This window comes from Monodelphis domestica, chromosome 3 (genome assembly GCF_027887165.1).
Source record: "Monodelphis domestica isolate mMonDom1 chromosome 3, mMonDom1.pri, whole genome shotgun sequence".
In the NCBI taxonomy this organism is placed as follows: Eukaryota; Metazoa; Chordata; class Mammalia; order Didelphimorphia; family Didelphidae; genus Monodelphis; species Monodelphis domestica.
The window spans coordinates 42,051,187-42,066,733 of record NC_077229.1 but is presented as its reverse complement, the minus strand read 5'-3'; the positions used below and the strand labels follow the sequence as shown (position 1 = coordinate 42,066,733).

General features: G+C 43.2%; 1 protein-coding gene across 4 annotated transcripts in view; it reads left to right on the top strand.

The window, feature by feature from the left end:
• The first annotated feature begins 733 nt into the window (after positions 1 to 733).
• Positions 734 to 15,547, top strand: part of RPH3A (rabphilin 3A) — a 344,277-nt gene continuing 329,463 nt past the window's right edge. For 2 of the 4 annotated variants that reach the window (XM_056821718.1, XM_056821713.1), the window contains exon 1: positions 755 to 850. The gene's annotated coding sequence lies outside the window, so the exon portion shown is untranslated. Of the gene's footprint in view, positions 851 to 15,547 lie in introns of all 4 variants that reach the window. The other 2 variants (XM_056821712.1, XM_056821714.1) reach the window with 2 other exon arrangements.

Genomic DNA, 15,547 nt, shown 5'->3' with positions numbered 1-15,547 from the left:
CACTAGCCTCAGCTCCTTGCGAGGGGGAGCGGTTCCATTACAGCTGCTAGCCCCTATTCCAGTTTAGGGGGAGGGGTCCCACTAACCCTTCACTACCCCCAAGGCCAGTTTTGAGTGACGGGTTCCAATACAGTGTCTGTTTCTAGGCCGGCCCTCATGAACCCTTTGCTAGTCTCTGTCCCTCGTTTGAGGGTGGAGGGTCTAAATCTCTTCCTTAATAACCCTTTGCTAGTCTCTACTTTCCACGGTGTGTGTGTGGGGCGCGGGGTGGGGGTCCCTTCTATGTCCGGGCTTTAGAGGCATATCCTCAACCCTTGCCTGTCTTCATACCCTGCTGGGGTTAAGGGGACTACATAGACCCTTAACTCTAGACCGAGCTCTCTCATTAACCCTTTGTTCCCTGGACCATCAGATCTGGAGGTGGGACCCCCTGCGCGTTAACCCTAGGCTAGCCTCTAGGCTCCCTCAGGGGGAGGTGGGTGGGGTCTCCCAGAGATGAGGCTCTAGAGTGGAGTAGGACGGGGAGGGGTACATGCCGACCTCCTCACCACCCTGACCCCTTCCTTCTTTCTTGCACCAGGAGCCCCTGGGACCAGCAACAAGTACCTTCCTCCCGGAGGCTGGGGCCATGCCGTCTTTGGGACAAGCGGCCTGGGGGGGCCACTTGCGGAGGGCGGGGCGGGATCCCGGGCCACCTGTGGCGACTCCTTTGGGGGCGGAGCGGGGCCGGGTGGGGGTGGGGGATTTAGAGGCTGCGGTGGACGCAGCTGCGGCGAGGTAGGCAGGCGGCGGGTCGGCCCAGCAGCAGCGAGAGGAGGGAGCCGCGGGCGGAACCCAGCCGGGGAGCGGGGTAAGCGGCGGGCCAGGTGCGCGGGGGCTCAAGGTACCAAGACTCATCCGGGAAAGGGCGCTCGGGGTGCCCCTAGGGAGCTGATGGGGGAGGAGTTGTGGGGCGGCCGGTGGTCTTCCCTTCCTTCCTTCCCCTTCGCGCGCCTCTTGCTCCCCTGTGGGGAAGGGCCAGGATGGGGGCAGGCAGCGTGCGAGACCAGAGGGAATTTGGGCTCCCCACTGCGGACGGACAGAGGCAGCGGAGAGCTCCTTGGTCGTGGCCCCCTGACACCCCCCAGCCCCCAACCCTGGTCCGTCCCGCAGTGCGGCCCGGCAGGGGGAGGTGTCCTCCCTCAGCAGAGGCACAGGTGGCCGGGAGCCGCAGCCTCCCCCTCCCTCCTTCTCCGCAGTTTTCCAGCCCGAACTGGGGCTCTGGATGTGTATGTGTGTGTTTGTGGATGTGGAGGGAGAGGGAACTCTGGACCCTCCTAGATGCTGAGCATTCTTCTTGCCGGTTTCTCTGCAGTCAGTTCCCTTCCTTTCTTTCGGCCTCGATTTCTTCATTTGAAAAGTCAAGGGGTTGCATCAGTTGACGGATGAGGTGCTCGTCAGTGTCTAAATCCTAAACTCATGTCTAGACTTCTCTGAGGGCTGCCTCATCTCCCCCCACCCCAAGACTGGCCTCTAAATTTCAGACGCCACTTTGGGGGGTAACTGGGAAGCCTTTCTCCGATGGACTCTTGGAGGGCAAGACAGAGAGGAAGTCCTAACTTAGAAGCACTCTAGTGGAGATGAGGGCAGTACCAGGAAGCCTGGACAAGGTTTGAGGGTGTTGGTGCTGCTCAGCCCTTGGTACAGGGTTGGGGCTACTCAGGCATTTGCCAGGTGGATTCCTGGTCTGTCTGGGATCCTTCATAGGAACAGAAATGCTCCCTTGTGTCACCGCAGCTCCTGGAAACCATGCTTAGTGGTTTGTCATAATAGGAGATTGGCGATTTTTGCCATGCTGGGGCCAAGGTGAGCCCCATGAGATTTGAAGGTAGGGATCTCCTCCAAACCATAGTTCTTGGTGATCTCCCTTTAGTCCAGGCAATAAACATCTGGCTGGAGGGTAGCTTCCAGGAATCTGGCCCCAACATAGTCATTAAGTGGGCCAGATGGACCTAGATAGTTCAGCCTGTGGCAGGATTTAATTTCCTAGTGGGGCCCTAGCAACTCCGAAATCAATAATGCCTAACCTTTGGCAAAGCCCACACTGGCTATATCCTCTGAAGTGCCCTGAGGAGTCATCTCAGGATTCTAGATTGTTGGAGCTAGAAGAGAATTTAGTTATGAGTCTGTCCCAGTCCTCTGATTTTACAGAGGAAGAAACAAAGTCCTAGGGCAGCTAGGTGGTACATTAGATAGAACTCTGGGCCTGGAGTCAGGAAGACCTCAGTTCAAATTCAGTTTCAGATACTTAATGGTTGTGTGACCCTGGGCAAGTCACTTCATCCTGTTGGGCTCAGTTTCCTTATCTGTAAAATGAGCCAGAGAAGGAAATGGCAAACCATTCCAGTATCTTTGCCAAGAAAACCCCAAATGGGGTCATGAAGTGTCAGGCATGACTGAACAACAACAAAGTCCCAGATGGGAACTCTCAGGTGATGAAACTCTGCCAATATAGGCTGGCATCATCTCTGCAATTTACTAGTCTTAGAGACTGGCTTAGAGCATAACTTAGAGCACCGAGACATTAAATGATTTGCCAAAGGCTACACAGCCAATATGAATCAGATCTTCCTCACTTGAAGACTAATTTTATACCCTATGTTTCCTCTGAATCTAAGCATACTGCCTTAAATTGCATCACATATTGATGGATTGGAAGACCTCTTAAGATGAGTGTCAAAGCCTCCCCTAACTCCTTTAGGAAGGCCTTAGTTTACAGTTTGGGAACCATCCTCAAGCTTCCTCCTAGGGTCATAGGATCATAGATTTAGAGTTAGAGGAGACATTGGTAGTCATCCATTCCAATGCCTCATTTTACAGATGAGGAAACTGAGACCAATGGAGGGAAAGTGTTTTAGTCAAGGTCTTGCAGATTGCTCCAAGGGGGGGGGGGTTGCTTTTTGAAGAGAATGGAGTTTGCCAACTATAGGCTCATGAACTTGACTTTGCTGGCACTATTGATGAATATATTATTGATGTTTAGTGACCACCTAGGAAAGGAAGCTGCAATCATAAAGAGTCTACCTGGCTTTATCAAGGACAGCTTTTGCCAGACTAACAGGCAGATGGGTGGCCTAAAACTGGAGAAATGTAGCCCAGGAACAGTGTGATTAGGTGGATTTGGAGCCAATTGAATGACTGGCCTAAAGGGGAGTCATTGATATGATTTGGTACCCATTTGGAAGTGGATCTCTGGTGGAGAACTCTTGGAATTTTCGTTTGACTCACTTAGCTACTGTTTTCTTCTTCTTCTTTTCTCCTCCTCCTTTTTAGACAATTGGGATTAAGTCACTTGTCCAGGATCACACAGCTAGGAAGTGTCTGAGATCAGATTTGAACCCAGGACCTTCGGTCTCCAGGTCTGGCATTCTCTCTATTGAGTCACCTAGGCGCCCCTAATCATAGATTTCTAAGGCTAATTATATCTTCCAAGGTTAGTGTAAGGCTCAAATGAGAAAATATATGTCAGGTGCTTGAATATATACATGTCTGCTCTTAATAAATGGCACCAAATTGTGAGGGATACTTCATACACTGGAAGACAGTCCAGATTCCAAAGGATCTTGATAAGCTAGAACATTAGGTTGAATTGAATGGGAAGAAAAGTAAAAAGTCTTGTACTTGCATATAAAAATTTTACTGCACAGATATAAGATGATGAAAGCACAGAAGGAGTGTAGTTCTGAAAAGGATCTGGGGATATTAGTGGACTTGTAAGCTAAATATGAATCAAGAGAGTGATGTAGCAGCCATAAAAGCTAATGTGATTTCGGAAGGGTTCTAGCTATCAGGATTACTGAGGTGAAGACCACACTGTCCTCTGCCCATGTCAGATCTCATCTGGAGTCTTTTGTAATGTTCTTGGCACCATTGTTTAAGAAGGACATTGATAGGCTGGAGAGTATCCAGAGGAGGAAAACTGGGAGGGTGAAGGGCCTTGAGTCCATGCCATATGAGGATGGGTTGAATTAATTGGATGTCCTTGGTTTGGAGAAAAGACTCAAGCTCCAAAAGTACCACTGGCTGCCTTGAGAAATCATGGATTCTCTTTCCTTTTTGGTCTTTGATCAGAGGCTGAATGTTCATTAGTTGGGCATATCATCTTGATAATTCCTTCATGTATGAATTGGATCACATGACCACTTAACTGGGGTCCCTTCCACTTCCCAAGTTCAATAATTCTCAAAAGTCATTAATGGCCTATTTACCAAATTTACAGTTGACAAAAGCTGAAAAGGAGAGAAAAAAAACTGCCTGATAGAGTCAGGGACCCCAAACCAGTCACTCCATTAGCAAGCATTTATTAAATAGCTATTATGGGAGCAGTTAGGTGACTTAGTGAATGGATGGCTTTAGTCTTTAAAAATAGCAGTAGCACCAGGAGATAGATAGATAGGTAGAGACAGACTGACAGAGATAGAGACTGAGAGATATAGCAACAGAGAGAGAAAGCTACATTAGAGAAATCCTGGTTCCTATTTGTGGGACTTGGAAAAGTCATTTCCCATCTTTGGGCCTCATTTTCCCCATCTGTAAAATGGGGAGGTTAAACTAGATAATCTCAAAGACTGATACTAGCTCTGACATCCCCTGTTTTAAGAACCCTTCCAGCTTGGGCATTTTCTATATTTTCAATTTCACAACCCTCTGGTTTCTCATTTTATCGGTTGCAACTTCAGTTTATTTTACTTACTATGCACTATGTACTAGGCCTGGTTCTAAATATTGGGACTATAATTCAGAGGAGAAAAGATGACACAGCCTCTGCCCTCAAGCAAGAAGCTTACAATAGAATTGGGCAGCATTTATTTGTTTTTTTAGTATTAAGAAAAACAATTGAGGTAAAACTCTTATCCTTATCAATAAATCCTCTTAAAAACAAAGAGGAAACATCTAACTGTGGCAAGACTTATCTCATTGCCCAGATTGGGGGCACTGAGATGGAAACCCTTAAGATTTGGGTGTCAGGTGCATGATTCTTGTTCTTGTGACCTAACTTAGGAGTAATAATTGTTGAATCATTTTTCAGTTGTATCTGACTCTTTGTGACCCTCATTTAGAGTTTTACTGGCAAAGATACTGGAGTGCTTTGTCATTTCCTTCTCTGGCTCATTTTACAGATGAGGAAACTGAGGCAAACAGGGTTCAGTGATCCCCCGCCCCCCCCAAGATCACATAGCTACTAAGTGTCTGAGGCTAGATTTGAACTTAAGATGATGAATCTTTCTGACTCTGGGTCTAGCACCCTATCCACTGTACCACCTAGCTACCTAGGGATCATCATCATCATCATCATCATCATCATCATCATCATCATAGCTACCATTTACCTAGTTTATCTCAAGTTTCATATGCATCATCTTATTTGAGACAACTGTGGTCATAATAACTTACATTCAGAGTATTTTAATTTACCTTATTGAGTCTGATCATTACAACAACTTGGAGAGGTAGGTAGAGATGGATGTATATTATTATTCCCATTTTTTAGAGGAAGGGACTGGAATTCAAAGAATTTATATAATTGACCCAAGTCACAAACCAAGTCAGTAGATGGAACAAAGACTTGAACTGAGGCCTCCTGCCTCCACATCCGTGAGTGGTCTTTCCAATATAATGCAGAGGAGGCACCTTCACAAATTAAAATGTTTTAGAGATAATTAGCTTCTTTTAAAATAGGGTACATGGAACAGAGCACTGGCTATAGAATCAGAGAAACTTGGCTACCTTTGACATTACCTGTGTGACTGGGGGGCAAATTCCTTCCTTCCTTCCTTGCTTCCTTCCTTGCTTCCTTCCTTGCTTCCTTCCTTCCTTGCTTCCTTGCTTCCTTCCTTGCTTCCTTCCTTCCTTGCTTCCTTGCTTCCTTGCTTCTTTGCTTCCTTCCTTCCTTCCTTCCTTCCTTCCTTCCTTCCTTCCTTCCTTCCTTCCTTCCTTCCTTCCTTCCTTCCTTCCTTCCTTCCTTCCTTCCTTCCTTCCTTCCTTCCTTCCTTCCTTCCTTCCTTCCTGCCTTCCTTCCTTCCTTCCTTCCTTCCTTCCTTCCTTCCTTCCTTCCTTCCTTCCTTCCCTCTCTCCCTTTCCTTCTATCTTAATATCAATTCTAAGAAGAACAGCAAGGACTAGATAGTCAGGGTTAAGTGACTAGCCTTGGGTCACACAGCTAAAATGTCTGAGGCTGAATTTGAACCCAGGTCCCCTGGACTCCAGGTCTGGGACGCTATCCACTGAGATTTGCCCCCCCCCCCTTATTTTCACATCACATCCACACTATTGCCTTCACCACCATGGCTCCTCCATTTTGCCCATCATCCCTATTTTTCTATACCTCTACTTCAATCAGAGATTCTACTTCTGGATCCTCCTGCTCTGACAGGTGAGTTTTCACCTTATTTTAGTTAGAACCTCCTTTTTCAGGCTTTTCCTACATTATTTCTCTCCCTAGTCCTCTTGTTTTTCTCCCTCACATATGATATCCCATTTCCCATCTCTGCCTTTGCAAAGATCATCTCTCCCCCATGTCTGGCATGTACTTCTTCACCTCTTCCTCTTGGAATAACAGATTTCCTAACAAAGCTTGGCTCTATTACTACCTTCCAGCTGAGGCTTTTCTTCATTTCTATAACTGGGGAAAAAACCAGGAGCTAAGCTAGAAGTGACTTCATAAACAGCAGTGACCATTCCAGTCATCCCTTCAGATTAAGGTGTTATGAGAGAATGTGGGTTTTCTCACCCCCTAGTGCTGAATTTCCTCCTGGTTGAGGCTATTAGAATTACAGAGCTGAGGTGCTGAAGTGTGCTTTATTGCTGTTGAAAGCTGTGATCTCACCCTTGGTGAAGGGACTGAGGTTCATGGGAGGTGGGAAAAGTTGGTCCTTTTTATAGGTTTTCAATTTAATCGAAAACCACTTGTACCTTGGGCGCCTTGAAATTGCCCTTGCCTTTATGAATGGATCATGTCTGTAGAATTAGCCTTTCTTGGCCCAGGCAGTGAGGCTCACTGGAAAGGGCCCTGGAATTGGAGTCAGAAGCTTTGGGTTTGAATCTCCACTCTTGACACTGACCATCCACTGAACCTTGAGTATCACAATAACAATTATCTCTCATGGGATCATAGAGTCAGAGCTGGAAGGAACCTTAGAGGCGATCTCATTGAATGTCTTCATTTATAAGAGAGGAAATTCAAACTCAGAGTGGTGAGATTAGTCAGTCAAAACCTAAACATTTATTAAGCACCTACTATGTATGAGACACTGGGGATGCAAAGAAAGGCAAAAAACCAATCTCTGCCCTCAAGCAGCTTAATTTCGAATAGAGAAGACAACATGGAGACAAATATGTATAAATAAGACATAGATACATTGAAATTGGAGATAATCAACAGAGCCACTCTGAGATCAAAATGCCCCCCTTGTTTCTAGAGGTGTTCTGGTTTGTCCAAATGCCCATTTCCTGTATGCCTCATGCACCCATGTATACTCATGCCTCCTTAAGGGCAAGGCATTTAAAAAAAAAATGTCCAGCACCAACACAAAAACCCAGGAGTCGAGAGTTAGAATGGACTCAGTAGCCCCTCTAATCTAACCCAAACCTGAAAGAAATCCACTGTACAATGTCTAATAAGCCCAGTCTTTGCTTGAAGACCTCCAAGGAGAAGATGCTCATTACCTATTTTCTTTTTTTAACCCTACATTCTGTCTTAGAACTAATATTAAGTAAGAGTTTCAAGGCAAAAGAGTGGTAAGGGCTAGGCAATAGGGTTAAGTGACTTGCCCAGGGTCATACAGCTAGGAAGTGTCTGAGACCAGGTTTGAATCTAGGTCTTCCTAGACTCTACATCTGGATAGAAATCCACCAGGCTATTTAGCTGCCCCCCCCAATTATATTTTAATTTGACTCAAGTCACTGGGAGGTAGCTAACACCTCTGACCTCTGAGGGTCCTGTTCAGATCCAGAACTATGATTGTAAGAACAGGCCATATTTCTGTTATGGTTTAAGCTTTATAAAGCACTCTCTATGAATCTTTTTATTTGTCCCTGATAACAACCCTCGGAGCAGAGGAGAAAACAGTCTCGGAGAGGTGATGGAAAAATTCAGTCATCAAAGTTTTAGGAAAGGGAGCCTCTCTCCCTCCCTCCTTTCCTCCCTCCCTCCCTCCCTCCCTCCCTCTTTTTTCTGTTTTCTCATGGAAGTCTTTTTCAGTCCTGAGAAAGCTGTATTGACCCAAAGAATCACGTACATCTATTTTTCATTTGGGTCTGCTAGAGGGAGGGGAGTTGGGGACCACTTTGAAGCAGCTTGGGAAAGATAGTTTTTTTTATTAGTACATCTCTGCAGATTTATTTACAAGATTTGTGATGTGACAAAAATATTAAACTTTCAACCCTTTTGAAGCACTCACTAATGGACTAGGATGGCAAGTGATAGAATAGGTTTTCTGCACACAAATGGCATTGACCTTCCAATGAACTTTTCTTGGTACTTCACCCATTCCATGACGCACCAAAGGAAGGAGAAAACCAAGTTCTTTGGGGAGTTGCCTCTGCTGATGAGGAAGAACCATTGCCATTGAATTAGAGCAAAGAGATGGCTCTTTCCTTACTGACTCACACTCTCACTTCTTGGGGACTTACACTTAATAGGTGTTAATTGACTTGAATTAGGAAGAATATGTTTTCTGGAGAGCTATCCTGCACTCAAAGCTCACATAAAGCCATGTTTGACCAAAGGACCATCAACTAAAGAGCTAAAGCCAGAAAGTGTTCCAAACATCATGGGTGTTTGCCTCTGGAATGTGTCATGATTTATTTTCTGGGAGTCTCTCCTCCATGATTAACAGTAGCTTTGATGAAATATGGCTCTGGGGGAATGAACCCTGGACTATGAGATGGATGATCTGGATTCTAGGGTTGTGTGATCTTGGGCAGCCCACTCTATGGGGAGAATAGACTAGACTATTTTTAATTTCTTTTGTTATTTATTTTTTTCAATATAATTTTATTTTTTTCCCATGGTTCCATGACTCCTGTTCTCTACCTCCCCTCTTCCCTCCTCACTGCCAGAGCCAACAAGCAATTCTCCTGGGTTATACATATATTATCTATTTTCATATTGTTCATTTTTGCAATAGAGTAATCTTTTAAAAGAAAAACTTCAATCCCTAAACCCAAATAAACAAGTGATAAGTCATATGATTTTCTTCTGTGTCTCTATAGACTACACTATTTCTAAAGTTTCCTCCTATATCCAGTTCTGAATCCTTTATTCTCCATCCCTTCCCAGCCAGCATTCACATTCCATGTTCTGACTTCTCCCAGCTCGGATGTTCCCTGTTGTAGTGGATAGTCAGTGACTGGAGTCATCATTGGAAACTTGAACTTTCACAAGATATTTGACCCAGCACAAATCCCTCAGCTCCTCTGGGCCTTAGTTTCTCCCTCTGTAAAATGAATGAGGCTGGACTTGATGACCTCTAAGGTTTTTTTCCTTTCCCAGCTTTAGATCTACAATCCTTTCAGTTCTAATATTCTTTTCTAAGGTCCCTCCTGGCTCTGACATCTTATATTCTACAAGTCTTTAACCTCTAAAATTCTAAGATTTTCTAGAAAAAGATTCCTCCTCAGTAACTCTCTTAATGACCTTGTGCAAACAAGCAGGTGCCTGTAGACAAGGAAATAGGACTGTGGGCACTACTGTTGTGTAGTAGTAAACTCCTGGCCTCTGCATAGCCCCTGGAAAAGTTAGGATTACTTAAAAAACAGACTTTCTAATTAGTCATTTTTGCTTTTTTTTTAACTGGTCTTCAAGGTGGAAGTTCTCAGGAGGAGGGAATGAAGAAAAGTGTGAACTACCCCAGGCGGGCAATTATCATCAGAGCTTTGTATGATGATAATGAGATAGTCCAAGCTATATTTGATGTTTTCCCACATGGTGAGATCCACTAATTAATCATCCCCAGCTGTAGAGTCTCTTTGGGTTGGACTAGGATTACTGAAATTCTCAAACGATCAGTTCCCAGTAATGTTAATTGGGAGATGAGCTTGTGAGGGAAGAGTCGATGATTTATCCTGAAATCTATTATTTTATTTGAAAAAAATATTTACTTGATTAATTTAGAATAATTTTATATGGTTACATGAATCATGTTCTTTTTCTCCTTTCCCTCCACCCTTCTCCCATAGCCAATGAGCAATTCCATTGGGTTTTACATGTGTCATTGATCAAGACCTATTTCCATATTATTGATATTTGCACTAGAATGATTGTTTAGAGTCTACATCCCCAATCATAGCCCCACTGATCCATGTGATCAAGCAGTTGTTTTTCTTCTGTGTTTCCGCTCCCACAGTTCTTTCTCTGGATGTGGATAGCATCTTTTTCACAAGTCCCTCAGAATTGTCCTGGATCATTGCATTGCTGCTAGTAGAGAAGTCCATTACATTCAATTGTACCACAGTGTATCAGTCTCTGTGTACAATGTTCTCCTCGTTCTGCTCCTTTCACTTTGCATCAATTCCTGATCCTGACATCTTCTAATGTGCTTAGAGATTACTGTTGCCCCATATGTGATATCCCATGCCCTATCTCTGTGCCTTTCCACAGGTTGACCCCATTGGTTGGCTCACCAACCCTCACCACCTCTGCTTCTTGGATCTTTTTAGCTCTTTTCATCATTCAGCTCAAATTCTGGCTTCTATATTGGACTTTTCCTACTTCTGCAGTCATCATCTTCCCCCTCTTGCAAAAAAAAATGCTTTAAATTTAATTATCTGTGTACTTGTTCCATCCTCAATTATATCTGCCCCCACTAGAATGTAAACTCCTCAAGGAGAACAACTGTTCTGTCTTTGTTTTGTATCTCTAGTATCTAGCAAAGTGTCTGGCATTTATGAGGACTTTAATAAACTTGGGTTGAATTGAGTCCAATTGAATTATGTCAAAAAATGTACTGGCTTGGATCTTCCAGCATCTCACTGGTGAAAAAGAGGCCACTAGGTGGTGTGGTGGCTATACTACTGGGCTGGAGCCAGAGAGATCTGGGTTCCAATACAGCCTCAGACACAACCTCCCCATGTGACCTTGGGCAAGTCATTTAACTTTTGTCTTAGTTTCCTCAATTGTGAAATGGGGATAATAATAGCACCCACCTCCCAGGGTTGTTGTGAGAATAAAATGAGATGTTATTTGTAAAATGCTTAGCATCATGCCTGACACATAGTACATTGCCATACAAATGCTTATTTCTTCCTCTTATTGTAAAAGATTCATTGAATGTCAGAGTTAGAACCCAACCCTCTTATTTTTCAGATGAGGAAACTGAGTCCAGAGAGTGATGATGATAATAGTGGAGGTGGTGCTAATGATGTTGACCTTTATATAGCACCTGAATGTAGTCCAAGTATGTTTCAAACATTATACCAGCTGAGTCTCATAATAGCTCCAAAAAGGGAGTGCTATAGAATAATGGTATTTTACAGATAAGAAAATGAAAATTCAGTGAGGTTGAGACTGCCCCAGGAGTGATCCAGTAAATGATAGAGGAATGATTGGAAGAGAAGGGGAGTGATTTGCCCAAGGTCACATAGCAAAGTCACATCAGAGATGGGACAATAACTTGAATCTTTTGACACTTAGTCTAGGGCTCTTAACACTCTACCATTTGTTTGCCCATTTTATGAAAGAGTTTCTCTGAAACTTCAAGGTATCACATCTTTCTCTCTCTCTCTCTCTCTCTCTCTCTCTCTCTCTCTCTCTCTCTCTCTCTCTCTGTCTGTCTGTGTATGTGTGTGTGTGTCTATTTAGGTTGGAGGGCTTCTCAGGGAAGGTTTCATGGAAGAGATGTTATATGAGCTGGGCCTCTGAGTGTAGATGGGATTAAAACAGACAGAGAGGTGGGAAGAGGCTGTTATAATCCCAGGAATATAAATATCTGAACTGGAGGGGACAGTAAAATCCAGAAGATCAGGACCGAGAGAATTCTTAGGTCATGAAATGTTGGAGATTAATAGGACCATAAAGATGGTAGTGTAAAATAAACGTTGGGTTTGGATATTGGAGACTCTCAGTCAAATTCTGGCTCTGCCACTCATTTGCTGTGACTTTGGTTTATAACCTCATCTTTCTGGACTTTAATTTATCTGCCTGAAAAATAAAGAGATTGGAATAAGCGATCTTTTCCTGCTTCTACACTCCATGTTCTAAGGTTCCTCAAGCTCTGACATTCTCTCTTTTAAGACCCCTCTCAGCCCTAACATTTCCTATTCTGAGACCCTTCCTAGCTCTGATGTTCTCTGTTCTAAGGCTCCCTGTCTACCTCTAAAGTCTCTATTCTAAGGTCTCTCCTGGCTCTGACATTCTCTGTTTTAAGGCTCCCTGTCTACCTCTAAATTTTCTATTCTAATGTCTCTCCTAGAACTGATATTCTCTGTTCCAAATTCTCTCCCAGCTCTGACAATCTATGAGCTTGGTCACATTTTCCATGCTGTTTTGGATTAACTGTACCTGGCAGTATCAAATTCCCTCTGTAGGCCTAAGGTTTTTGGCTCCCCTCCCTCTCTAAGGTTTGATTTGATTGCTTCTTGAATTGAAAACATAAGGGAGAGTGTGGTGCTGGCTCTGTACTGAATGCATGCTCAACAAATATTTGTGTACTGAATGAAGGGGTAGAAATGATCCTTTTGCACATATCATTAAATGAGGGGGATTATGCAAATTGTGGTAAAAAGCTCTGTGCCCAGATCTATTATTTAGGATACAAATGGCCAGTTCCCCCTCTCTCTTTATCTTCCTTGGTTTCCTAGTTTCTGTTGGTGAATCGATCCCATACGGATCTTGGAGATTATTTTGGACGGTTGACACCTGCCCTCTCTAGGACCTTGGAGAGCGGAGTTTCTGCTTTGTAAGATTGCTGGAGCTCTTGGGTCCTTTGCACTCAGTAGAGAGCTGGACAGAATGAATTTACTTTCAAAATAGTCAGGGATGGTTTTGAGCTCTTCCTAAACTCCCCTGAATTAGTGGCATCTTCCATTGCGTGGCAAAACTGGTGGGGATGGGATAGATTCCTTGGCTTCAGCCTCTCTTTTCACTTGTTTCCAGTAAGGTAATGACAAGAAGAGCAATTGCTTTAGAATGGGGAAAGGGGTAGGTCTGGGTTTGAAGATTCCTCCAATACCTTTTCCTTGTGTCATCATGGACAAATCACTTGATTCTCTGGGCCTTAGTTTCCTCCTCTGTAAATGGGGATATTATCTGCATTGCCTACCACACAGAACTTATATAAAACAAGTGCTTTTGTAAACCTTCAAGATTTATACATATAGGAACTATATTTTTTAAACTGTGGATATCACCCCAGGCAATTTATTATACTGCTTTGGATCTCAGTTTCCTCATTTGTCAAATGATAATAAATAACAAAGTTCCTTCCAGCTTTGACTGTTCCTGTTCTAACATTTCTTCCAGCTCTGATATCCTCTGATCTAAGGCCCATCCCATTTCTGACATCCTCTGTTTTAAGGATTCTTTCAGCTTTGATATTCCATGCCCTAATGGTGGAGAGAGGAGAACTTTATTTAGCTGGAGTTAGAAGGACACCCCACTGATTTTTGGGACTCCCTAAAGAGAATAACTTTTCGCTCTAGTGTTATTTCTATGTTTATGGTGCCCACCTATGGAGAGGCCCTGGTTTTCCTCAAGACCAGTTCTTCCATAGATGCTATTATTCATCTGCTTCATCCCTTATTCACAGAAGGCATTCTTTATTTTTTTTAAGTTTGTTTATTTATTATTTTAATTAATTTAGAATATTTTTTCCATAGTTACATGAATCATATTCTTTCCCTCCCCTCCTCCCTCCCCTGCCCCATAGCCAAAAAGCAACTCTACTGGGTTTTACATATATCATTGATCAAGACCTATTTCCATATTATTAATATTTGCATTAGGGTGATAATTTATTTTTAATATTTATTTATTTATTTTTTTTGGGGGAAAGTTTCATTTAATTAGTTAATTTAGAGCATTTTCCCCATGGTTACAAAAATCATGTTCTTTCCTTCCCCTCTCCTCCTCCTCCTCCTCCTGTAGTCAATGCGCAATTCCACTGGATTTTACATGTGTCATTGATCAAGACCTATTTCCATAATATTGATAATTGCACTAGGATGATCATTTAGAGCCTACATCCCCAATCATGTCCCCCTCGACCCATGTGATCAAGCAGTTGTTTTTCTTCTGTGTTTCTGCTCCCACAGTTCTTCCTCTGGATGTGGAGAGCATCTTTCTCATAAGTCTCTCAGAATTGTCCTGGATCATTGCATTGCTGCTAATAGAGAAGTCCATCACGTTAGATTATACCACAATGTATCTGTCTCTGTGTACAATGTTCTTCTGGTTCTGCTCCTTTCACTCCTAGAGGTCATTCCAGTTCACATGGAATTCCTCCAGTTCATTGTTTCTTTGAGCACAATAATATTCCATCACCAACAGATACCACAATTTGTTCAGCCTTTCCCCAATCAAAGGGTATCCTCTCACTTTCCAATTTTTTGCTACCACAAAGAGCACGGCTATAAATATTTTTGTACACGTCTTTTTCCTTATTATCTCTTTGGGGTACAAACCCAGCAGTGGTATGGTTGGATCAAAGGACAAGCAGTCTTTTAATGCCCTTTTGGCATAGTTCCAAATTGAGAAGGCATTCTTTAGTATGGTGAATTCTACTTATAATCGTAGCATTTTTCTATTTACCTCTTCTGATTTGTATCTAGCCCATGTGGGAAAAGAGGTTTGCTCCTTCTAGCAAACAATTGGGGGCTATGGTAGGGACATGTGGGACAACATTTTGTGATGAAAATAAAATTAGTGGCCTCTGAGATCAGAAGATTTGGCTTCTAATTCTACCGATGTGACTTTGGGCAAATGATTTCAGCCACCTGAGCCTCAGTGTCCTCATTTTTAAAGGGAGAGGGTTAGACCATGCTGCATCTGAAATCCTTTCCAATGCTAAAGCTATGATCTTTTAACCTTTCTGGGTCTTAGTTGTCTGTAGTCGAGGCAGAGCCGTAATGGGCTTACAGTTGTCCTTTCTGTAAAATGAGAGTTGGACTAGATTGTCTCTGAGACACCTTCTAGTTATAATTGTATGATACTCTCTAGTTTATTTGCCTCAACTCTTATATCCAGGCAAAGGACCAGAACTGAGGACGATTTATTGAACTGTAGCCAAGAACATGTTAGACACTGAGCATGGTTTCCCATAGTTCTCTTGTAGCTGTGCATTGATTGTACCCTTGGATTTATGTGTTTGACTATTATTTTATTTTATTTTTAAGTGCTTTTCCACTCGGCCAAATCACTGGCAATGATCTTCTGTCCCTTCAGGAACATGGAAATCAGCAAAGCTCTGGGTTCAGTTTGAGAACTCAGCTCTCCATTAGGTAGTCATTTATCTCTTCCTATTTTTAAATGTCTTGAAACAATATCAATAATAATGATGAGTCAGGGAGTAGA